Here is a 25,934-nt window from a genome sequence, read left to right on the forward strand (position 1 = left end):
TGCCAGAAGGCAATGGGTTGCTGCTACTGTATAGCAATGCCGTACCGCGTCTGCCAGCACCCAGGAGACATACGGTGACGGTTACCTGAGCGGGCTCCATGCTTGCCGTGGTATGGCGTCTGCACAGGTAACTCAGGAAAAAAGGCGTGAAACGATTGTCTGCCCTTGCTTTCACGGAGGGAGGGAGGGAAGGGGGGCCTGACTATATGTACCCAGAACCACCCGTGACAATGTTTTAGCCCAAAGATCAGGCATTGGGATCTCAACCCAGAATTCCAATGGGCAGCGGAGACTGCAGGAACTGTGGGATAGCTATCCACAGTGCAATGCCCCAGAAGTCGACTCTAGCCTCGGTACTGTGGAAGCACTCTGCCATGTTAATGCATTTAGAACATTTTCTGTGGGGACACACACACTCGAATATATAAAACCGATTTCTAAAAAACTGACTTCTATAAATTCGACCTTATTCCGTACTGTAGACATATCCTAAAATAACACAGCATACATTAATACACTTGAACACTTCTCTTCATCCATAGATATCTAAAAGCTCAATATTCAACCAGGGAAAACAACCACAGAATTTCCTGACTCATACTCTAGGGTTATTATCAACATTATTTAAATGTATTTTGGAACCGTCTGTGCATGAAACGCCAATTTTTGCCAAGGGACTATGGCAAATTTCAAGCTAAGAAACTTCAGATTTCAAAGAGAATTTTCACTAGGCATGTGCTTATTTTTGCTCAGAAGGAAACTCTACTGGATAAGAGGCCGATATTTGGATGACAAACTATTGTGATACATCATTTTTTAATTGTTAATGATATGTACAAAGCTCCTCACCATTTCAAGTTATTTCTCTTTTTGTTGTGACTATTTCATACACCTCTATCAAAGTGTTATAGCTTGAACATTATGCCTCTGGGAAAAAAAATCCTTCCTGGAAGAAATCTTAAAATCAAAGACTAATAATCAAGTACTGCAGATGATTTAGAGATACTAAGATCCTGCCACAGGGCAGGTAGATAAATAAAATGGCCTTCTAAGAGGCCACTTCTAGCTCATTGATACTGTGAAATAGCAAAATATAACAGATTGATTCCATGCACTTAAGATCTGGGGCCATTCAGCTGGTACACGTGTTTCTGCTTCCCTTGTCCCCAAGGAACATAGAACACAAGAATGGCCATACAGGATCAGACCAATGGTCTATCTAGCCGAGTATACTGTCTTCTGACAGTTGCCAATGCCAGATGTTTTAGAAGGCATGAACAGAACAGGAAATCATCAAGTGACCCATCCCCTGATGCCTATTCCCACCATCTGGCAAACAGAGGCTAGTTTTTAAGAAAATCCAAAGGTTTAAAATTAAAACCCAATGACATTCTACCTAAATAAGATTAAAAAATAAAAGTAGAAATTTGCAGATCAAATATTCTCTCCATTAATGAAGTTAGCAAATGTTGACTGCCCTTCAATTCCTAAAGAAAGAGATCCACAGTAGTTCTACACAAATATTCCCTTACACAGGAAATGCAATTTTTATTCTTCCAATACATATGTACTTTTGGAACTTTAAGTAACATATTGCATGCTTTAAGGGAATTTTAGATTAATTGCAATCCTTGGAACACAGCACAATTGTTGAAAACACTGCATGCATAAAAATATAGAGAAAAATTCTTTCAGTTATGTAGCACACATTAGAATGTGAAGAAAGGTCTTCATAAAGCCACATAATATTGGATCCTGATTTGGAATTTTCATTGCCTTTTCATGAATTTGTAAAATAGTAATGTATATATTATGTTATGTTCTACTCTATAAACATTTTCCCCCTTGACTTTAACTGCTAGCACTTCTCTCACTGGATCCATTCTCTACCTATGAAGACATTAATGGAACAGCCATCTTGGAAAATAAAGTTCTCTCAGTACCACCAGCTTTTCTAACTACTCTCCTCCATTCCATTGGTCTCCAAATGCCCGCAGCATTCCCTTTCATAGGCTCCCTCTCCTCAAGCTCTCAACTTGAGCCTCCATAATCTGGCTTCTGATGTCTCTACATTACTAAAACAACTCTCACAAGAATTTCCCCTTAAGCATGAGGCAAGCCTGATCTATCAAGGTTGCATGTACTTGAAGAGAGGAAGATGAAGGATTAGGAAATCTCATTCAATTCCACAAAAATACTTTCCTAAAACTAGCAATTAACACAAAGTGAAACATGGAGCCAAACCTCCCCAAGCTTTGAGACAGCTCACATTCCAGAACTCTCCAATGGGCCTAAACCTGGACCACAAATCCTCACCCCAGACTTTGAGGACATTGTAATCCAGTCAGATTCCAGATCCAAAAGTCATGACTCATTGCTATCTCCACTCACCACCAAGGAAGGAAACAACAACACTTGGCAAACAAACATATTGACTTTGATTCACTCTCTGGTGAGAATAAGTGCCCCGCAGCAGTGGTCAAGCAGCCCAAAAGCAATGCTTATACTGCTATGGGAGAAAGCGTGGCAGAAATGGCACAAAGAAAGAGCAGGGCTGGCCTAGAAGGGGATGTAGCTAGGCCCGCTGGATCCCTCCAGTGATGAGTCTCTGACAAAGCCCTAGCTGCAAAATGAAGCTGCCCTCCAAGGACAGAATCCCTAAGGGAAGGGGGCACTCTCCCTAAGGGAAGGGGGCCTCTCAGTCCTGCTGAGAGTGAATCTGGACTAATGAGGGCCAAATCCATCTCACGTCTCCATGAGTGGAAAGATTTGCCAGGCAGGGGAATTGGTGCACTTCAGCAGCTTAAGGAGGAAGACTAGATGTTGGGTGGTGGGCCAGGCTGTATATGGATGTAGTGCCTTCCTCTACACAAGTCACCTGCATGGCATCACTTAGGAGATGGGCCTGATGTGGACTAAAGATGATGTCAGCTGTTGTCAAGGTGGATGTGGGATTTTGGCATAATTGCATGAGCTGAAAATGTATCTACTGTGCTCCTGAAAAGTATTCCTGACCATATTATAGCTACAGCACTCACCTGGAGTAATTTGAAATGTTGAGCTGTGAAAAACATGCAGAGGTAAATGCTCCCAGGAAAATGCTTTGAAAATGCTTGGACATTCCAAGGGCAAGAAAGTTAATCTCTTTAGAAGTATTTATAAGCGACAGCAAGAAAAATCCTCCAAGGCCAGGAATGCTTTAGCAGTATCCACAGAAGGGGTGAACTCCTAATCTTTGTCCATCGTATCCCTTGACTATTGCTATTGACAACTCCATTATATCCTTTCTGCCTTCCAAAATAAAAACAATGTGTAATCTATGAATGCAAATTAAATGATTGATTAACCCCCAACTTGCTTGGTGTGATTTTCGCCAGAGCTGAAGATCTGGCCTTAGTGTATTTCAGTATAAATAAGGACTATGATGAATGAATTTTTCACATGAATTGACTGATTTCTCGCTCTACTGTCTAGTCTCAGGCACCACTGCACCACAGCGAAACGAAACAGAGAGCCGATGTTCTGTCCTCAGATAGATCTGTGCAGTGCCGATTAAAATCAACACGAGTTTTGGATTCAAGTCTAAAGGTAAAATTAGGTCCCAAAGCCCTGATTCTCCACCACCTTTGCCCCTATTGTACCCTCAACATTTATACCTATACAAACCATGCACTAAGTGGCAGGATTTTAGACCCATATTGCACAAGAGTAATGTTTAGCAAACCTGGAAAGTTTAAGAACTAACCATTCTTAATATTTTTGGAGCAATCTGTGTAAATATCTTGGCATTATTTCTTTCCTCCTGCTTGTCATGAAGACAAATCACCTTAAATGTGCTATACAAAGGAAATAATTATTTGCTAATGTTTATGTAAAGTGACTGAATTGCATAGAGAAGCATATTGTAACTCATTTGTTAACATGGTGCTAATGTTTTATTAGAATGTTTTTCTACAAGTTACTCCCAGTCTTTATAAACTGCATTAGGTTTACACACAAATGTTTACTATAAGACATCCTCCAGTGTGGCTTTCTTCATTCCTCTCCAGCAGATCCCAGAGAGTAGTGATGGGTAGCAGCTCCTAGCCCTCAAAAGCTTCACATGTGCAGCTCTACAGGGAGCAATATTATCATCTTTGTCTTTTTTTAAACATATGTAGTATAGGAGACCCTAGGAAAGAAATTATTATACTATCATGCCCCCCACACACTATAATTGTGCAGATTATACACAACTTTCCATCTCTTTCTCAGAAGGCGCAATCTATGTCATCACACACTGTGTTCCAGGCAAAACAGAAGTGAGGAACAGGGAAACACTTCAAGGAGTTTAATCAAGACTTTGGTCTTGCTCTTAAATCATCTGCCTTAAGAAGCCTCCAAGTATCACTAGACTCACCCCTAGTCCATGGAAACCAGACTGAAATGGTGCCTTCTTCCAAATCCAGCTAACCAGGAGACCGCACCCACTGATACAGACCTAATCACTCCATGGGTTTACTATGTTATGACTGGACTAGTGTAACTTCCTCTCCCCAGGACTGTCTGTGTCTATCAAAGTTAACTAGAAACTCCACTTTGTGCAATGCATGGCAGACAGCCTCTGGGGACGGACTAGCTATGAAGAACATATCATGTCAGGGCTTTGTGCCTTCAGTTGACTTCCCGCTTGTCCTGGCTCCAGTTTAGGGTCCATTCCCTAATCTTGAACCATTTTAAGGAACCAGGGTACTGCGGGGACTGGCTTCTCTATTCAAGACTCTCAGAGCCCATTGTACCCGATAGGGACACACAAACTATTGGTGTCCCTGGGGAAAGCTATCAAAGGGATGGAGGCACAGCCTTTTTGGTAACCTTTTAGGAACCTTTTAGGTTGAGGCTCATCCTACTGGCAAGTATCAGAATGATCTTTAGTCATCACATGACATCTAGTCTTCCTATTACCATGCTGTCAAGGTTCCTCCCCCACTCTGAACTCTAGGGTACAGATGTGGGGACCTGCATGAAAACCTCTTAAGCTTACATTTACCAGCTGAGGTTAAAACTTCCCCAAGGTACAAATTAATTTTATCCTTTGTCCTTGGAATATCCACTGTCACCACCAAACTCTAAATGGGTTTACTGGGAAATGTAGTTTGGACACGTCTTTCCCCCCATAATCCTCCCAACCCTTGCACCCCACTTCCTGGGACAGGTTTGGTAAAAATCCTCACCAATTTGCATAGGTGACCATAGACCCAAACCCTCGAATCTGAGAACAATGAAAAAGCATTCAGTTTTCTTACAAGAAGACTTTTAATAGAAATAGAAGTAAATAGAAGTAAAGGAATCACCTCTGTAAAATCAGGATGGTAGATACCTTATAGGGTAATTAGATTCAAAACATAGAGAATCCCTCTAGGCAAAACTTTAAGTTACAAAAAAGACACACAGACAGAAATAGTTATTCTATTCAGCACAGTTCTTTTCTCAGCCATTTAAAGAAATCATAATCTAACACATACCTAGCTAGATTACTTACTAAAAGTTCTAAGACTCCATTCCTGTTCTATCCCCGGCAAAAGCAGCATACCAACAGACACAGACCCTTTGTTTCTCTCCCTCCTCCCAGCTTTTGAAAATATCTTGTCTCCTCATTGGTCATTTTGGTCAGGTGCCAGCGAGGTTACCTTTAGCTTCTTAACCCTTTACAGGTGAGAGGATTTTTTCTCTGGCCAGGAGGGATTTTAAAGGGGTTTACCCTTCCCTTTATATTTATGACACATGCAAAACCCACCTTTCCACAGAAGCCCACTCACAACAACAGAAGCTAACAACAACAAAGTGCAAGAGGAAGAAGCAACAAAAGGTAGCAGACAGGAGCAGAGAGAGAGAGGAAAGGAAAGAGAAGACGAAGAAGAAACAGCAGCTAAGACCTAAAAGAATGAGAGCAGAGTGTCCTAATTTACTGTATTTCATTGCCTATATGGCCCCTTCTGACCTTCAAGTCTATCGTGATCATCTAGACTGACCTCCTGCACATTGCAGGCCACAGAACACCACCCCCAACTCTTGTCACCGATGCCTAACCTCTGGCTGAGTTACTGAAGTCCTCAAATCATTGTTTAAAGACTTCAAGTTACAGAAGATTCATAATTTACACTAGTTTAAACCTGCAAGTGACTTGTGCCCCAAGCTGCAGGGGAAGGCAAAAAAAAAAAAAAAAAAAAAAAACCAGGGTCTCTGCCAATCTGACCCAGGGGGAAATTTCTTCTCAAAGTCACACATGGCGAGCAATAAGACCCTAAGCCTGTGGGCAATACCCACCAGGCAGATACCTGGGAAAAAATTCTCTGTAGTAACTCAGAACCCTTCCCATCTATTGTCCCATCTTTGGCTGCTGGGGATTTTTGCCACTAGCAGTCCACCAGGGGTCACATACCATTGTAGGCAGTCCCATTATACCATCCACCCCCTTCATAAACTTATCAAGCTCAGTCTTGAAGTCAGTTAGGTTTTTTTTTCCCCACTGCTCCCCCTGGAAGGCTGTTCCAGAACTTCACTCCTCTGATGGTCAGAAACCTTTGTCTAATTTCAAGACTAAACTTGTTGATGGAGAGTTTATATCCATTTGGTTGTGTGTCTACCTTGGTGCTTAACTTAAATAACTCCTCTGCCTCTTTGGTATTTATCCCTCTGGTGTATTTATAGAGTGCAAGCATCTCTCTCCTCAGCTTTCTTTTGGTTAGGCTAAACAAAGCCAAGTTCTTTGAGTTTCCTCTCATAAGGTAGATTTTTCCATTCCTCCGATCATTCTCATAGCCCTTCTCTGCACCTGTTCCAGTTTGAATTCATCTTTCTTGAACATGGAAGAACAAAATTGCACACAGTATTCCTGATGAGGTCTCAGAAGTGCCTTGTATAATGGTACTAACACTTCATCCTGTGATCAAACAATACACCCAAGTCTTTCGCCTCCTCTGTCACTTCCAACTGATAAGTCCCCAGCTTACAGCAAAAATTTTTGTTGTTAGTCCCTAAATGCATGACCTTGCACTTTGCACTATTAAATTTCATCCCATTTCTATTACATCCTAAATGGTTTGTGTTTTACAATACAGTAGATCAGAGAGAGAGAGAGAGAGAGAGAGAGAGAGAGAGAGAGAGAGAGAGAAATCAGTCAGTGTGTCTCTTGTTTGATGGGCTGATCTTAAACTCCTGTTCTGCACAGTTATGGTTTCTACAGGATACAGTTATGTCTACAGTTTCTATTGGTTTTAGAGAAATAGGGCTATCATGTAACTTTAATGTACCATGCACTCTGAAAATTCTGTGATGCCTCCTACACAGGAAGGGCGTACACATATTCTGCACTGCCCCAGGGGGAAAAAAACAGAAATAGTTTTGTGCTTTGGTTTATTTCACATTAAACTCCACTGAGAAAGAAAATCTTCAGAACAGAAATCTCTGATTGCAAACAGAATATTATTGCAGTCCAAAAGAGAGCTGACTCTCTATTTTGAAAATAATCAAGGACTTGAATTAGTGTCTAGAATATGAGGAAGGAGAGGGGAAAGATAACCACGGCAGCTGCAGATTTTGCAAATGACTAATTAAGAAAAAGCTGTCGCTTTTAATAACTGGGATATTGTTTGGCATACATCCAAATTGAAAAGCTTGATAAAATGGGCATCCTTCTAAGAACCTGAAATCCTGAGAAACCATATATGCATATTAATTGTTGTAATCTGAAATAGTTTCCTTTGCATGAAAATCTTAAAGGTACATCCAGAGTTTCCATTTGTGCAAGATGCCAAGTCATCAGACATATTTGCAGTGAAGACCAAAAAAAACAGTATATCATATAGGTACACACACAGAGAATACAAAGTTATATTAGCATGAGTTTGGTATGACTGCACTGGCAAAGTCACTAGTAAATTAAGTAGATCATCCCAAACAAGTGGTGATTAAAAACAATTCTGCACCATACCACCATTTATTCTGAACATGTTACATTTGGTATGTTAGAGAAAGACAGTTTTAGATATGTTTTACTGAGCTTCAAAAAAACATTAGTATGATGCATTGGAGCCCTGTTGTTGCCTTCGAAAGGACTACTCGCATGCTTAAAATTAAGCATGTGCTTAAGTGCTTTACCAGATTGAGGCCTCTTTTAACATTAGCCTAGCAGTATAGAGCCCAGAGGGAGACATGAAAATCTCTATAAATAACCAAAAGTATTTTTCTCTACCTAAAAACGTTATGATTTGAAAGCTAATAACAAGGTGCTAAACAGATACTGGGTTCCATTGGCAAGCTTGGAATTTTACCTATCCAGTTGTGTACAGATTCCATGGCTAGCCCTGTACAGTGACAAGATATTGAAATTTAAACCAGTCACTGGTGAAGCTTGCCCCATTCTAGAACTTGGGACAGAGTAATTTTGAGTGGAAATTCCCCCACGTGAGGGAAACAGAGAAACATTTCTCCAGCAGGTTGCCTTTTTCTTTTTAAGTAGTTGTTTGCTGAAGCCTAAAGGTGTGGAATTTTAGTAGAAGTCCCAGAGCAGATGAATTTTTTGCCATTGCAGGCCAATGTAGTAAATTTCATTTATCACATGGTTCTCCAGTTAGTTATATTGGTATTATCACCACATGCAGTGGGAATATGTACGTACACAGCCATTTGTGAATGTAACGTGCGTGCATGTGTGTATGTATGTATTATACTGGTACAATAGTACCTCTATATTAAGGCTGGAGTCTATTTTACAATTGAAGAAGATATTCAGCCTCTTTGTTTTGCAAGTTGAATATAGTGAATCTTTCCCAAATTTACAGCACATAATTTGTGGGTAAGGACTGCATTTTCTGGAATTTGTAAGTAAATCTGTTACTTGGTTTATGAATTGAAATTAATTAAAAATTAGCACTTTAAGAAAACTCTTTCCCCTGTCTCTCACTTTTCGTCAGTTCCTTTCTGCTGATAAATAGCTGGTCTGTTATAATTCGCATTTTCCATATAGTTAAAACTCCCCACCAGCTAGTGATGAGTGTGCATTTAACAAAATCAGTTTGCAATTAAACACCATTATTAATTATTTTTCTCTTTTCCAGTGTATTCAAAATTTTCCTTCAGTCAAAATGACCACTATTACTCCTAACTTTGTGTGTGTAATTTGTGCATGTGTGTGTTTTTGGGACCCACCAGGTACGTGCTGGGCTAGCAACTAACATGTCTTCAGTGCTTTCCTTCAAGTCATGGTACACCTGGCATTCTATTAAGTATATTAAGAAGGTTTAGGGCACCACAGCAGTCCAGCAACCTCATCAAGAGGGGACAGCTATACATCTTATATGTGCTGTATCAAAAACCCAGGATGTTCCCCAAATGAAAATTTGTTTACAAGGGATGAAACGTCGCTAGGGGTGTCATGCCTGAAAATAAGAGAATGCCAAGTTATGGGACATCTCTTAACCACTCACTAATGCCTGTACACATCATCTCCACTGATGATGATAGACTCCCCATCTTCACATGGAACTTCCATCTGCCTCCAACACATAAGAAAAACACACAACACATTAATCTCCCTCACAGTATAATACAAAACTTTAATTACAGCTTCATATTTCCTCTACAAAAACATGCAACCTGAGTATACATGCACTCCACACATGAAACCTGAGTACACATCAACACTGAGTATTTGCTAATGTTGCGTGTGTGTGTGTGTGAGAGAGATCAATCAGACAAATACCCACAAAATGTGGAACTATTTGGATCCATTAATGAAATTAAAGATGTAGAATCAGAGAAATGTAGAACTGGAAGGGACCCTCGATATGTCATCTAGTCCAGTCCCCTGCACTGTGGCAGGACTAAATATTATCTAGCCCATCCCTGACAGGTGTTTGTCTAACCTACACTTAAAAACCTCCAAGAACTGAGATTCCACAACCTACCTAAGTAGTTTGGTCCAATGCTTAACTACCCTGACAGGTAGGAAGTTTTTCTTAATGTCTAACCTAAATCTCCCTTGCTGCAATTTAAACCCATTACATCTTATTGTGTCTTCAGTGGATAAGGAAAACAATTTATCACTCTTCTCTTTATAACAAACTTTTACATACTTGAAGACTATTATCATGTCCCCACTCAGTCTTCTCATCTCCAGACTAAACAAACCCAGTTTTTCAATTTTCCTTGTACGTTTTCTAGATCTTAAATCATTTTGGTTACTCTTCTCTGGACTTCTTTCCAATTTTTCCACATCTTCCCCACAGTGTGATGCACAGAACTGGACACAGTACTCCAGCTGAGGCCTTATTATTCTTATTATTCTAAGTAGCATGGAAGAATTACTTCTCATGTCTTGCTTACAACACTCCTGCTAATACATCCCAGAATGTTCGCTTTTTTTTTGCAACAGTGTAACACTGTTGACTCATTTAGTTTGTGATCCACTATAATCCTAGATCCTTTTCTGCATTAATCCTTCCTAGGTAGTCATTTCCACTTTATATTTGTGTAATTGATTTTTCCTTCCTAAGTGTAGTACTCTGCATTTCTCCTTGTTGAATTAAATCCTATTTATTTCAGACCATTACTCCAGTTCATCAAGATCATTTGGAATTCTAATCCTGTCCTCCAAAGCACTTACAACCCCTCCCAGCTTGGTATCATCCACAAACTTTACAAATGTACTCTCTATGCTATTTCAAAATCATTTATGTTGACTAAAACGCTGAAATATTCCACTCAGAAAGAACCCCTTCTCCTGGACTCTTTTTTTCTAACAGTTCTGAATGTAAAATAAAATTGTACTGCACTGAAGTATTTTAAAGCATCTTAATTTTAGCGCTGTTACTTTGCCATATGTACCTGAATACACAAATTGTATGAACGTGTGTTAAGTTTTTACAAATAATAAATGTTGGCACCAGATAAGTTTTTTTAATCTTGAATAGACTTTTTCTAACTTTGCCCAAACACACTCTTGTTCTGCCTTTATTAGATCTCTTCTGTTAAGTAAGTGATGGTTGTTGGCCTCCTAAAACAGGTCTCACTATATATAAATGATTTCTAGGCTGTTATGCCACTTGCAATAGCACATTTTATGCCTGCCTCGGGGATGGAACTGTGATGGTGATTGTGTAGGGCCATTTGCAACGTGACAGTGGCAGCTTCATCCGGCATGAGTGAAGGGAAAGAATGTGAGAGAGCTGAAAAGAAACAGCAACCTATGATGGAGGGAAGAGATCAAATGAAAAAGCAAAGACCATAGCATAGAATAAGGAGCAGAGGAGACACAACAAGACCAGCTGCTTTTCAGCCAAAAGATCAGCACATCCACAATATGAGTGACACCAGATTTAAATTCCAAGATCAACTGGGCTTTATTCAGGTAACCTTTTGTTAAAACAATAGCAATTGGTCACTGTGGGGTCAGAGTGGAGAAATCACATCTACCATTGCATTACAAAGTCCACACTCACTATTCTTGTTGATAGTCCTGTTTAATCCAAGTGATAGAAGATGTGATGATCTTTAAGGTAGAACTCTGTGAAAAACACAATTAAACACTGACATCTGAAATGGCCAAATGCCTCTGGTCACTACCATTGCCCTAGCTACAAGAGATTTGTATAGACGGATGTAACAGCTACATGACTTCCTATGTATATAGGTCTGCATCATTTTACAGAGCCTTCTCTCAGTAAAAGCTGCCAGATTTTTAAAAAGACAAATATTAAAATATATATCTTACATCATCCTTGTGAGTCAAAAATAAAATGAAGGGGGTGTGAATATTTAGATTGAAAGGATACATTTCACAAAACAAAAGTTGTACTGAAAAAACAGGCATTTGCACACACAATTATAAGTCACGTGTTGTGCAACTGTCTGGACAACGTCGGTTTTGCAAGGATGAATGCACATTTTGAAGGCATAATTTGCGCACCTATTTTGGGAAATTTGCCTCAAAAGAGATTAACATTAAGAATGTCCTTGAAAGCAGACACCTTTCTCTCACACATTCCAAGCAGAAGTGTTGCAAAGTTAACTTGCCAAGAAGGCATGGATTGGACCTGACATTCTGTGTTCAAGCCAATGTTGATTGCAAGAATCTGGTTCCATTCCAACATGCTAACTCTCACTATAGCAAAAAGATAGTTCACTTTATCAAATTATTTGTGCTATGCAGAAAGGTGTCTTTATTTATATATATATATATATATAAAAACAGTCAGATAAGGATAAGCCAAATACTTAAAAAACCATTATGTTCACCCTCATTTTAACACCTACACACTTAAATCAAAACAGAAAGCTAGTATTTTCAAATTCTCTACATGATGTACATCAGAGAGCAGCAAAATAAAATGCGCAAGTCACTCATGTGCCTTTTTGTTCTTGAATCCAAGAAATGGCTTCCAGCCAGCTTAACTCAGCACTGCTACATGCCGTAAGAGATGAAATAATAGAAGGCAGTTCATGGGTGGAAATCCTTAAAAGTCAGAATGCCTTAATGTGCCACTCTGCTGTCCATCCTTTTCAGGCCAGGAGTTAAGGAGACAGCCTCACTTGTAGAAACTGGCAGCTTACTTTTGGCAGGAACAACACTTGTGAAAAATTAGCAAGAGGAATGACTACAGACAAGAGACATTGGGATGGTGTGATGCAGTATACAAACCACACCCAGAACCACAGGGGGTTAAGGAGCTGCTCTGCGCTCAACCAGCTCCATCCCATCACACCTGCAAGGCTTGCACAGAGCTGGAGGAGGAATTTCAAAGGGTAGCAAAACAGCTCACCAGGGAAGAGAACAGAGATTCAACCATCAGATCCTGAGGAAAAGGCTGACTGAAGGCAGGAACTTCCCAGCCAATACAGTTGGTATTCACTGGAAATCAGAAAAAAGGATACCCAGTGTCTGGGAAGAGGTGTCAGGCAATGAGAGCTGGAACTGCATTAATCAATTCCTGTGGAGACCTGCTTAGCAGGCTGTGGTCAGAAAGGAACTGGCTAGAATGTTCTGGGAACAGTGAGGGGCTTTTGGTTGAGGCATGGTAGTGTTCAGAACTAACCAAAAGGTATTACATAGAGTTAAACAATGGAACAGCTAGAGGAGTTCCTTCATGACTGTTGATGGAGACATAATTGAGATAATCCTGTGTACATTATCATAAACAAATGGAGAACTCTATAGCTTTCAATAGTCCTCATTTCATTGGTACACTCTGTGTATGCAATAGACTAAGGATCAGATCCAAAGCCCAGTGAAGTCAACAAAAAGACTTGCACTGATTTCAGTGGGCCTTGGATAAGAGCCTAAATCCAGACAGACAGGGCCTAGTAAAATTAAAGTTAGAATCTTAGAATATCAGGGTTGGAAAGGACCTCAAAAGGTCATCTAGTCCAACCCCCTGCTCAAAGCAGGACCAATCCCAACTAAAGCATCCCAGCCAGGGCTTTGTCAAGCCTGACCTTAAAAACTTCTAAGGAAGGAAATTCTACCACCTCCCTAGGAAACGCATTCCAGTGTTTCACCACCCTCCTAGTGAAAAAGTTTTTCCTAATATCCAACCTAAACCTCCCCCACTGCAACTTGAGACCATTACTCCTCATTCTGTCATCTGCTACCACGGAGAACAGTCTAGATTCATCCTCTTTGGAACCCCCTTTCAGGTAGTTGAAAGCAGCTATCAAATCCCCCCTCACTCCTCTCTTCTGAAGACTAAATAATCCCAGTTCCCTCACCCTCTCCTCATAAGTCATGTTTTCTAGTCCCCTAATCATTTTTGTTGCCCTCCGCTGGATGCTTTCCAATTTTTCCACATCCTTCTTGTAGTGTGGGGCCCAAAACTGGACATAGTACTCCAGATGAGGCCTCACCAATGTCGAATAGAGGGGAACAATCACGTCCCTCGATCTGCTGGCAATGCCACTACTTATACAGCCCAAAATGCCACTGGCCTTCTTGGCAACAAGGGCACACTGTTGACTCACATCCAGCTTCTCATCCACTGTAACTTCAGGTCCTTTTCTGCAGAACTGCTGCCTAACCATTTGGTCCCTAGTCTGTAGCGGTGCATGGGATTCTTCTGTCCTAAGTGAAGGACTCTGCACTTGTCCTTGTTGAACCTCATCAGATTTCTTTTGGCCCAATCCTCTAATTTGTCTAGGTCCCTCTGTATCCTATCCCTACCCTCCAGCGTATCTACCTGTCCTACCAGTTTAGTGTCATCTGCAAACTTGCTGAGGATGCAATCCACACCATCCTCCAGATCATTGATGAAGATATTGAACAATTTCTTCTAATTCACCACCACCCTTATAAATAGTATGAGTTATGCAATTTATAGTGAAGGTCTCCCTCACACAAATGTATTAGGGCCAAAAAAATCAGAAACATTAACATGTGTGAAGTAGTTTTCATACAATTAGTTTGTTCAACCTTTTATTTAAAACTTTGTGAAAGAAGGTTAGTTCCTGGAGTTTCTGTCCTACCCTCTAATTTACCAAACCATATGGGAATGCTTTAGAAGTAAAATGATGGAAGAAGAAATATTAGCTGTTAAGAACTTAAATACGGGTGAGATTCAAATATCATTGTGAATAGTTACTTTGCAGTCAATACCTATAAGCTCATTTGTATTGCAATGATTAATATTTCACCCCTAGATACTTTGGAAGAAAACGCTAAATTCTGCAAATGATTAAAGAGAATAAATCACTTTTTACACAAAGGCACAGTGAAATAAGCTATGAATACTGAATGAACCTTGAGAATTTTTATTTTGGCACAAAGCCTTAGCCTCCCTTAAAATGTGTCAAACACAATCTTTTTTTGTTTAATATTCTAGATGCCTTCCCAGTAAAGTTGGTATTCTTGACTCCTAAGCTAACATCTGCCACCCTAAATTATTTATTTAAAATGTGCTTCCAAATATTTTGGAAGAAGAAAACCCAAGACAGCAGCAAACTTTTAAATTATTGACCTTTCACCCTAACTATCCCTAAAACTCATCTGAGACAACATTTAATTTCTAAACTGAAATGTCAAAACATTCCCTCCCCCCCCATTCTTTTTTTACCCAGCATCAATCTAGTTTTACACGTTTCTATTTACATTAATTTAGTTCACATGAAAGTTGATAGGCCTGTACAGCCCTTAACAAGCATGCAGTGTGGCAGATTCAGAAGATTTACCCTATTTACTACCAGTGCTGGGTGGTGGCTATAGCCTCCCAAAATTCTAGAACAGCAGTCTGAGGTGTAAAACTAAGACAAAGATTATTGAGAGCTGACAAGCCTTTCAAGATGAATGGAGGCTGTTCACATCTCTCTCTGGCATAAATCCTCCTCTTTTCTTCCTGGCAGCTCTGGAGGTCCCTACACAGTCCTGCCTCAGTGGGGTGGCCTGGGGGAAAAAAATCCCTTCACACCCACTGTGATGGGTTGGATCACAGAAAATCCCTTGGGACCTGCCACCTGATGTTCTGAGACTACCCCTGAGCCTGTTTCCCGTGGCAGCTTGGGACTTCAGTGCCCTTCCTGGTTTGAGCCAGACACACTAGCCTGCTGCAAACCCAGATCCAGATCTGAACCACGTCCCCCATCAGCGGCAGGCTTAACTAAAAACAGCTTAAGAAGTGTTCCTGTCTCCAACACTAGATGCCCAACTCCCAATGGGGTCCAAACCCCAAATAAATCCATTTTACCCTGTATAAAGCTTATACAGGGTAAACTCATAAATTGTTCACCCTCTATAACACTGACAGAGAGATATGCACAGCTGTTTGGCTGCCTCCCCCCCCAAGTTATTAATGCATACTCTGGGTTAATAAATAAGTAAAAAGTGATTTTATTAAATATAAAAAGTAGGATTTAAGTGGTTCCAAATAATAACAGACAGAACGAAGTGAATTACCAAGTAAAATCAAATAAAACACACAAGTCTAAACCTAATACAGTAAGAAAACTGAATACAGATAAAACCTCACCCTCAGATGTTTCAATAAGCTTCTATCACAGACTGTATGCCTTCCTAGTCTGGGCACAATCCTTTCCCCGGTACAGCCCTTGTTCCAGCTCAGGTGGTAGCTAGGGGATTTCTCATGATTGCCACCCCCTTTGTTCTGTTCCACCTCCTTATATATCTTTTGCATAAGGCAGGAATTCTTTCTCCCTCTCTGGGTTCCCACCCCCCTTCTAAATGGAAAAGCACCATGTTAAAAATGGATCCCAGTTCAGGTGACATGATCACATGTCCTGTGAGACCCCGAGCCTTCATCCCTCCCAGCCTGACTCACAGGAAGGCCTGCCTGCAAACAGAGCCATCCACAGTCAATTTTCCTGGTTGATGAGAGCCATCAAAATTCCAAACCACCATTAATGGCCCACATTTTGCATAATTACAATAGGCCCTCAGAGTTATATTTCATATTTCTAGTTTCCGATACAAGAGTGATATATTTATACAAATAGGATGACCACACTCAGTAGATTATAAACTTTGTAATGATACCTTACAAGAGACCTTTTGCATGAAGCATATTCCAGTTACATTATATTCACACTCATTAGCATATTTTCATAAAATCATATAGAGTGCAATGTCACCCCCACCCCAAAGGGGCTCCCTAATACACAGGTCAGTTGCTCAGGCTGTGTCCGGGAAACAAGTTTGGGGCAATAACCCATATACACCTCATTTTTTTCAGGTTGTTTACACTCTCAGAAAGACACCCCGCAGTTTACATTTATTTCACATTTGGAATATTCTCTTTGCATGAGGACTTGACTTTTTCACAAAGTTTAAATTGTGTAGAATTTAACAGGTTATGAAAAGTTTCCTATTTGTCACTGATAGGTGGGTTTGCCTAGTCCTGGACCTGTAGATTTAAGTAATCTAAATTAGGTGTAGCACTGTCAGCAGCTGTGCAAGCTTCTGTACACATCGCTCCCTGCTTATTTGCCTCAACTGTATTCTGCTATGAACTAGTGAACTCTGAGATCCACTTTTTGAAACATGTTAAACAAGAACCCACAAGTAGGGGATGGAAGCTGCTTAAGTTTCATAGGGTACAGTGATTGGAGAATCAGGCTCAGTTTTTCTAAGCAGAACAAACACTGGTTCAGTGCATATTACATTCAAATTTTTAGTTTTGAATGTAACTTCTGTACAACTGTACAAAGTAACAACTGTAACTTTCATCAAGTTTATGAGAGACTCTAGAGCAACATAGAGCTTTCTTCATCACTAGGCAATTTTCCAAGCAAGCGCTACACTTGGCTACTCAACCACTAGTCTGTTATAATCACTAGTTCAATCATAGAAACTACAGTAAAAGCTGGCAATCTGCATGTCTCTTTAAACAACAGCAGGCTGAAAATCAAGTGAAATTACATGGGCAAAACTCACCGAGCCGAATTTGAGGTGTCACTCATTTTGTAAAAAGACAAAACTTCCACTCTAATTTGCATCATACACTGTATGAACATCATTTCGATTTTGTTCTGCTGGTGCCCTTTCAAATTATAGTCTTTAATTTCTCTTGTCAATTTCTTCAAAACTTCCTGAGAATTATGTAAATGAGTCAGTGAATGTGACAAGTGGTTTCCAAAGGAAGGACCACACAACAAGGGCCTTTTGTGATCATAACAGTTCAACACATTTCTAAATGGAATGCATTGGCAATAAAATGAAAAGGAGGCCTATAAAATCTAGTTTACTGAATAAAGCAGAAGTCAGATTAAATGAAATGAAAACAATGAATGCATTCTTTTTACAGTGCTCAGGTCACAGGATTTAAATGTTATAACAACATAAAATCCCACTGATCATGAGAGGAACATGCGAAGGGCCGATGTTAGGGTGCAGCTGAGCAGCATTCCCAGGTTTCAAGGACAATATTTTACAGAATTACGGGAAGTCAAGAACAATGCGATGTATGGCACAGCCAGAGGTGTGAACTGCAGTGAATCTAAAATACAGATGAGAATTCATTCTCAAGGAGGAAACTGCGTATAAGCACAGAGGAGTTCACCAATTAAATCTTATAATATTTAGAGACAGCTAAGAGGTAATTGGATCACTGTCTATAACTATGTATGTGGGGAACCAAAATTTGATAATAGAAGGCCCTTCGCTCTAGCAAAGTATAACAAGATTCAATGGCTAGAAGTTGTAACCAGATAAATTCAGACAAGAAATAATGTGCACATTTTTCACAGTGAGGGTAATTAACCACTGGAACAACTTGTCACAGCCCCTGAGTAGGCTACTCCTGCTGAGACCCTTTTGCAGTCCCCGAAGTGCACCCCTATTATGTGGCATGCCTGTGCCTCCACTTTGCCTTGGGGCGGGATCTCATGATCCAACCATCTCCAGCTGGGTCTCCAGTTTATACTCTCAGTTGCCAGCTGCATTATTTAGCGAGCACAATGGGCCTGGCGCCTGAAGGAGCCATCCTCCGGGAGCCTGTGACAGCATGTGTTTGCAGTGATACAGAAACAGCTACTTCAAAACAAAGCAGATTTATTCTCCCCATAAGGTACACAGGACTTAGAGAAGTGGATTTAAAATAACAAAGAGCCCTACACACATATTCCTTTACGTAAGCTTAACCCCGTTATCCATAGCCCAGGCAAGTCTGGTTTATTCCGTGTCTACGAGTTGAAAGAAACAGCCTAGGCTGCTCCCTCTCCAAAAAGATACACTAGAAATGGAAAAGGTACAGAGAAGGGCAACAAAAATTAGTAGGGGTATGGAATAGCTTCCATATGAGGAGAGATTAAAGAGACAGACTGTTCAGCTTGGAAAAGAAATGACTAAGGGGGATCTGACAGAAGTCTATAAAATCATGAATGGTTTGGAGAAAGGATAAATAACACTTCCTTATTCACTTTCACATAACACATGAACCAGGGGTCACCCAATGAAATTAATAGGCAGCAGGTTTAAAACAAACAAAAGGAAATACTTCTTCACAAAACACATAGTCAACCTGTGGAACTTTTTCCCAGGGCATGGTGTGGAGGCCAAACATATAACTGGCTTAAAAAACCATCCTACTGGGGAGGAAGTTGGAAAGGAAGTTCTGCAGAGAAACTGTATGGCCTATGAACAGCACATAGCCAAGTTATGGGAGCTTCACTTTAGAGTAATACAGAGGAGCAAATTGTGGACAGGTTGAAAGGCATACAAAGAAAAAAAACAAAGAAAATTCTGTGCAAAAATCTGTTAATGCTACATCAAAGTTGGGTTTTTTACCATGCAAGAGTCAGGAAAAAAAATACACTTTAAAATAACATCCCATTACCAGATCGTAGATCAAATAGTACAAAATGTGACATATGTGCAACTGTTACATATAAAGTATAAACATACATTAATTATTATTTATTTATATGATGCTAGCACATATGAGCCACAGTCAAAAATCATTGTGCTAGGCACTGTACACACCTATAGTGAAATTAGTATCTTTTCTGGAGGGCTTAACCAACAGAATAAAACAGAAGTTACTTTAAAAAAAATCAAATACAGAAGAGGTAGAATGAAGGCTGTTGTGGGAACCTTCACTCTAAATTTTCTATTTCTGTTTGTTTAAAGTCTAAGCCTTAACACTGCATTAACATATGTATTTGCATATAAATAGAACTAAATAAATTAATGAAGGGATACAAGAAAACTAAACAGGAAGGCAGCTAGCATTTAATAAGGCTGTTAAATATGCTGATTTTATTGTTTAAATTAAAACATCAGCGTTTGCAAATTAGCTTAGTGATTCTAAATTCATAATGGAAAAATTATATTAACACTGGGGTTTGATAAAGAATTCCATAATCTTTCTGATTCACTCTACCAAATGCAGTTAAAAACTATTAGATTGCTAACACTCTAACTTTTGTATAAGATATTATTCTGCAGGAAAAGTAAACATGCATCTAAAATCCTGTCAGGGTTCCTTCCCCACCCTGAACTCTAGGGTACAGATGTGGGACCCACATGAAAGCCCCCTAAGTTTATTTCTACCAGCTTAGGTTAAAACCTGGTACGCTGCCACCACCAAGCGATTTAACAAAGATTCAGGGAAGAGCCCACTTGGAGACGTCTTCCCCCAAAATATCCCCCCAAGCCTTACACACCCCCTTTCCTGGGGAGACTTGAGAATAATATCCTAACCAATTTGTTACAAAATCATCAAAGACCCAAACCGCTGGGTCTTGGAACAATGGAAAAATCCATCAGGTTCTTAAAGGATGGATTTTATTTTAAAAAAAAGAAAAGTAAAAATCATCTGTGTAAAATCAGGATCGAAAATACTTTACAGGGTATTCAGATACAAAACACAGAGGATCCCCCTCTGGGCAAAACCTTAAAGTTACAGAAACAGCAATAAAGCTCCCTCTTAACACAGGGAAAATTCACATAAAACAAAAGATAAACTAATCCACCTTGCCTGGCTTACCTATACTGGTTGCAATATTGGAGACTTGGATTAGGATGGGTTGGAGAAGATGAATTTCTGCCTGGCCTCTCTCAGCCCCAAGAGAGAACAACCACGTAAACAAAGAGCACAACCAAAAGCCTTCCTCCCTGCCCCCCAAGATTTGAAAGTATCTTGTCCCCTTATTGGTCCTTTGGGTCAGGTGTCAGCCAGGTTGCCTGAGCTTCTTAACCCTTTACAGGTAACAGGATGTTGCCTCTGGCCAGGAGGGATTTTATAGTATTGTATACAGGAAGGTGGTTACCCTTCCCTTTATATTTATGACAGATCCACTTTCCTTTTTGTGAGGAAAAATGTTAAACAACTTTAACAGATGCATTAGAGTATATGATATGCTGTATTTTAAGAATTTTTTTCCATACACTGTAGAACTGAAAAACCATGGAGACTCACAGCAGCTAACTGATAGTTAAAATTAAGTTCAGGAGTTATCAATAAGCCCTCATGGTGTGAGCTTGTGGCTCCCATTAACACTAATTACAGTGGCACAGCAGCATTATTATACTTAAGGTTGTGTCATGACTTCTGTTTAAAGGTCAACATTTCTAAGTCTTCTAAAATCAACATGGTCACTTGGATTCCTTGGAAATTTGGTGTGCCTCAGAAGTGTCACTTGAGATAGGGACTGCAGAGATGTAATCCCTGAAAAAATAGTCTCAGTCTTAGTTTTAACAAAGGGAGTGCAAGGCACCACTAAATCTTCACAGGACCCAAATTGAGACTGATATTTACAAAAATGTACAGTCCACGCACCAATACAATAAAACAGCTAGAGGGTTTCCATTCCTGCCATCTTATATGCTTTAAAGCTTAACACCTGTAAGTGTTCCAAAATCCAAAGAGTTACTCAGATTGCTTTGAAATTTGGTGCACCACATGGGAACACGGGTAGTGTTAGTGATCCAAATTTGGGGTCATTTGAGGTCCGAGTTACATGCCTCCCCCCCCACACACACACACACATTTTTTTTTCCTTCTGCTGCCTCGTTCTGTTAAATGGAGAGGTACTAATGAGTGATTGAATAACATACCTCACAGATTGTTGGCTGTGAACTTACTGTGACGTTCCCCTCTAGCGTTATCTGGACCGGTGATCCGCTAGGTCACTCCAATCCTTGACTTTGGGAGCCAGCCTTACCTGCTCTGCTGTGAGAACCCCCACTCCTGGGCTGTTCATGCACAGCCTCTACTATACAAGCTGCTCTTTGGATTGTGCAACCAAATGACACTAGCCAATATCTCCAGTCCCAGACACAACCCTAGGAACCTCCGTCTTGCAGTGCCCAGTTATGCCCACTGGATGCTGCAAGCTTATATGAGTTCATCAATTTAACAAAAAAATTTATATATGTACCAGGCTTGTTGTCCAAAGGGGAGACTCTGACATGTTTCAAACCAAACACACTGCTTCAGGTAGAATAAACAAACAGATTTATTAACTACAAAGATAAAATGTAAGTGATTATAAGTCAAAGCATAACAAGTCAGATTTGGTCAAATGAAATAAAAGCAAAATGCATTCTAAGCTGATCTGAACACTTTCAATGTCCTTACAAACTTAGATGCTTCACACCACAGGCTGGCTGGTTGCCCTTCAGCCAGGCTCTCCCCTTTGATCAGCGCTTCAATCGCTTGGTGTGGTGTCTGTAGATGTAGGTGGAAGAGAGAGAAAGAGCATGGCTCTCCCTTTTATCATGTTTTCTTCCCTCTTGGCTTTGCCCCCTCCCCTTCACAGTCAGGTCAACATTACCTCATCACAGTCCCAAACTGACCAAAGGCAGGGGGGTAACTCACTCGAGAATCCAACAGATCCTTTTGTTGCTGCCTAAGCCAGCATAATTTTTCCTGTGAGGCTTGGCTGGGTTTGTCCCATACATGCCCTGATGAGGTGTGAACTGCCTCTCTGCTCTTGGAGAGTTTTTGCCTGGGCTTATTTTAAGTCATGAGGATACATTTTCAGCCTCATAACTATATACATGAAATTATAACCTATAACATTACTGTAACAACAATTACTATAACATCACTATAACGACAATGCTCAGTGCATCATGAGCCTTCCAAAGACACATAACATGACCAACTTTGCATTGGATACTACATAATCGTTTTACAAGGATGAACATGGGGGTGCTGGGTGTTCCCCCAAAGTACAGAGAGTCACTTATCCTTCAATTAACATACCTAAGGCTTGGTGTACACTATACAGTTAGGCTGACATAAGCTCCCTTCTGTCAACCTAGCTGTAGAAGTATCTTCACTTAAATTGACTCCTGCTGATATAAGTGACTCTCTATAGCCCTTTAGTAACATCACCTCCCCTAGTGGGAGGTCAACGTAGTGTCAGCGTAGACACTGCATTGCCTCCAACTGTTACTGTCTTTCAGGAGCTGTCCCACAATGCACCACACCAACGATTCAGTCAATACAAATGCTCCTGGTGAAGATGTGCACTGCCAACACAAGTTGCCAAGCGTGCACACACTCAAGTGATTTAATAACTACAGTGGCTGTATGCTGACGTAAGGCAACATAATTTTGTAGTGTAGACATGGCCTAAAGATAAGTTAATTACAAGCCCCCACCTAAGACAAAAGACATTTTGGACTGAGGCTATGTCTATACTAAAACTGCTACAAAGGGACATCTGCAGCGCTGTAGCAGTGCTTCACAGTAGTCATTACTGATGAGAGGGGGTCTCTCATCACTGTAGGTAACATACTTCCTCGAGAGACGGTAGCTAGGTCAATGGAAGAATTTTTGATGGTAATGTAACCAAAATATTTTTCAGAAAAAAATTAGACATGTGAATGCTTCCTGGAAGGGGCACTAAGGGGCAGAGGAGTGGGGAAAAAGGAGGTGAAGGGTTGGGGGCTGAAGTATAAAGAGGAGGTTATGGGGGAGGATAAAGCAGGATGCATGGTATGGGACGGGAGAGAGGTTGGGAGCTCAAGTGAGGAAGCTGTGGGAGCTAGGGGGACTGGAGGGGTGGGACACTTGGAAGGTGGATGTGGGGGTGAGTGTTAGGGGGAGTGGGGAAGAATAGGGGCCGAGATATCAGTGAGACCCACATTCTTTCCTCCCATGTGCCCATATCTGGGGGGCCCTTGCCCCTCTAGGGGGATCTGAGCAGCCCTCTCTCCCCTCATGTGATCTAGGGTATGGTGGGGGGGGCTTCCCCGCCACCAGTTTCTGAGCCCCTCTCACTGCCTCCTATGCATGTGTGCCAGGGTCTGGTGGGTCCCCAGCCCATCTACAGGGGTTGGACACCACCTCCCTATCTCTCTTCATGTGAGTCAATTCAGGGACTGGTGGGGGGTGCCTATTGGGATGGTTTGAGGTCCCCTCCCTGCTGCAGGATCTGGGGAAGTCCTGCCCATGTGGGTGGGGAGCTAGCACTGGTATGTCTCTTCAAACTCAGAATTACCCCCTCCCCCAGCTTATGACACCTCTCAGTGGGGTATGACGCTGTATCATGAGTCCCTTTGGGGAAGCACAACAGTTCCAGCTCCAAAGGACTGCTGAGAACACTCCCTCTGCAGCACAGGTGCTGAAAAATCAAAGAGGCTCTGAGCTGTAAAGGCTGTCCCTTTCCCTTCCTGTCTCTGACTGACCCTATGAGGCTCTAGAGAAGAAGTGGTTGGAGTATCTGAGAGATGCTAGCAGAGACTGGAGAAGAGAAGCAATGTGGAAACTGCCAAACCCCTGCCTCCGATTTGGAAAGACTCCCTAGCTTGTGGGAATAGAGAAGGGTGCTTTTTAAGAGATCTGTCTGACTTCACTTCATGTTCTCTTCATTCAGCTGCCCACCTCGAGTGCCTGTTTTCTGCCTCACTAAGACTGCTGTCAGGTACTCTGCATGGGACTATACCTTAACTAAGCAAGAATTTAAACTAACTACGGCTTTGTAAGAGTATCTTGACAGGAGTATATGCCACAGCGCCTCCCTGTTGATTTCCGGGCGCAGTTTAAAATGTTTGCTTTACCTCTCTCTGTGTGCCATACTTCCACAGGTGAGGTCAGCAGAGGTGCTTGAGCTAAAGCTCCACTGGTATACATGAGAAAGGGCTTCTGAGCAAGTGTTCTTTGTGAAGGCCTCACAACTTTGGAATTCATTCTCCCACAGCTTCCATTGCCTTAGGCTATGTCTACACTCTGCACCTTACAATGGTGCAGCTAGGCTGCTACAGTTGCGCTGTTGTAAGGTACACAGTGTAGCCACTCTTTGTCACAGGAAGAGAACTCTCCAGGCAACCAAATAAAACCACCCCCAATGAGGGTCGGTAGCTTCATCACTGGGAGAGCATCTCCTGCCAACAAGGGGCTTTTCGTCATTAAAACTTTTTTCGTTCGGGGTGTTTTTTCACACTCCTGAACAACAAAAGTTTTAACAATGAAATATAGCCTTAGTCTGAAATAGGCCGAATCTGAAAACCTTCAAGTCATGCTATAAACCTTATCTTACCACCCTGACAGATAAAAATGGGGAGTTTGGGGACAGAAAAATGTGAGAGGGGGGAAATAATGGAGAGGGAGGGGGATTTAATCTTCTGAGTTATCTGGTTTGCTGGTGGTGAGTAATTATAAGGGGAGCAGATAGCAAACTCTATACGTATGTTGCCCAACACTTTCCAGTACAAAGGATTCTTGTGACCTTTTCTATGAGAAGCTCTCACAGCTCCATTGTTCGCAGCAGGCCTTTGAAAATCGGACCAGGAAAATACCTTTTCTTTGAACCATCAAATTCCATTTAGCTTTTGCTCAGTTATAAACTGTTAAATCCGATGAAGTGAGCTGTAGCTCACGAAAGCTGATGCTCAAATAAATTTGTTAGTCTCTAAGGTGCCACAAGTACTCCTTTTCTTTTTGCGAATACAGACTAACACGGCTGCTACTCTGAAACCTGTTAAATACACAGGTACCTCTCAGTGGTACTTCTTATTTTGAGGGACATTACCCATTTTAGTCCCCACATTCCATACAAATTTGATGTCTCATTGATGAAAATCATTGACATTGATAATGAAGAATCAGAGAACTGAAGATATACAAAGAGATATTTATACTGAAGGAATGGCTCCCAGAACATTTTAATTTTCCTGCAGGAATGATTTTTTCTCTCATGTTTGGTTTTTGTCATACATAGTACCTCAGCTCTTGGCAGGTTCAGAGGCATGCACACAGGCACCAAGGGAACCCACCCACCTTTGACCCCTCTGATATGGATCTCCTCTCTGGTAAAAGGAAGGCGGGTCAGAAAATGGAAGTCACCAGCATACCTGTCACTACTGATTTAATTGGGACATGCCTGGGTTTTGAGAACTTAATCTGGGAAACTTCTGGTCTGATCAGTGTCATGGGACTGTGTGAGAGAGATATGTATAGTATAGAAGAAAAGGACCTTGTGAAGAGATCCAAACTCAAATGTCT

At 41.0% G+C, this 25,934-nt stretch overlaps 1 protein-coding gene across 1 annotated transcript in view; it reads right to left on the minus strand.

Moving 5' to 3' along the window:
- The window catches only part of OCA2 (OCA2 melanosomal transmembrane protein), a 283,538-nt gene that overhangs the window by 106,377 nt on the left and 151,227 nt on the right, over positions 1–25,934 (minus strand). The gene's annotated exons all lie outside the window — the stretch shown is intronic.

The sequence above is a fragment of the Lepidochelys kempii genome, chromosome 1, assembly GCF_965140265.1.
Source record: "Lepidochelys kempii isolate rLepKem1 chromosome 1, rLepKem1.hap2, whole genome shotgun sequence".
NCBI lineage: Eukaryota > Metazoa > Chordata > Testudines > Cheloniidae > Lepidochelys > Lepidochelys kempii.